Below are 1300 nucleotides of genomic sequence, written 5' to 3' on the forward strand. Positions count from 1 at the left end.
GGGGGGGGGGGGACTGGGCTTAAGTGCCCACGTGTGCTTGTTTTGGCCAGGAAGCACACAGTGAGCCTTTCTCCTCCCACCGGGGCCCCTTCTGTGCTTCACTGCCGCTCACACGTTCCCAGCAATGAGAGAGTTTGCCAAGCATGGCAGCCAGGAAGGGATCGTGAGAGCAGCTGCAATCCAGCTGTATAAACCACTGGAATCCTCACGCCGCTGTATCACTCACAGCAGGAGGAGCTGCTTCGGCTGCCCTGGTGCTCCAGCTGTTCCCACAAGTGCCGGGGGCCTGGCGCTCCTGCTTCACCGTGGGGGGCGCGCACTACTGGCACCTCATCCTCCTGCCTGCTGGAGGTGCGTGGAGAGCAGGCTGGCAGGCCACCCAGCCACTTGCAGCTCCAGGGCAGCAACAGCTTCCGGGTTTGCAAGGGCGGATGCTGACTGAGTCTGTTCCCTTCCCTTTCCCCTGCAGTGCTTCCTCAGAGTGACGAACCTGCAGGATGGCGGAGCGTTTGCATTTGGGGTGGAGCAGCTTGGCCCGTCCCACCCTCTGCTCGGCTCTGCCTGCCAGACAGCCAAGTGCCTCCATCCGTCCGGCTAACTCTCCACACCCTGCTCCTGTCTGGGTTGGGGTGGACTGTGCTTGGACTGTGCTTGGCGGCTCGGTTGCCCGGGACCCACACCCATAACCCTAACAGAGGGTGAAAGATACATGGAAAAGACGGCAGTTTTGAAAAAGCACTCCTTGAGGAGCTTTTTCGGCACAGCTCATCATTTCTGCCCATTCTAAACACATTCCAAGCATCAGAATCATGCCAGGACACCTCGTTTTCCTAACCCTAACCCTAGCCTGGTGCACAGCCGTAACCCTAATAGGGGGTGAAAGTTCCCTTGAAAAGAGGGCGGTTTTGAAAAAGCACTCCTTCCGGAGCTTTTTCTGCGCAGCTCATCATTTCTGCCCATTCCGAACAGACTCCAACCATCAAAACCCTGCCAGGGCACCTCGTATTCCTAAGCCTAACCCTAGCCTGGTGCACAGCCGTAACCCTAATAGGGGATGAAAGACCCCTTGAAAAGAGGGGAGTTTTGAAATATGCTCCTTGAGGAGCTTTTTCTGCGCATCTCATCATTTCTGCCCATCCCGAAGACACTCCAACCATCAAAACCCTGCCAGAACACCTCGATTTCCTAAACCTAACCCTAGCCTGGTGCACAGCCGTAACCCTAATAGGGGGTGAAAGTTCCCTTGAAAAGAGGGCGGTTTTGAAAAAGCACTCCTTCAGGAGCTTTTTCTGCGCAGCTC

The sequence above is a fragment of the Varanus komodoensis genome, unplaced genomic scaffold, assembly GCF_004798865.1.
Source record: "Varanus komodoensis strain SLA01 unplaced genomic scaffold, ASM479886v1 scaffold153, whole genome shotgun sequence".
In the NCBI taxonomy this organism is placed as follows: Eukaryota; Metazoa; Chordata; class Lepidosauria; order Squamata; family Varanidae; genus Varanus; species Varanus komodoensis.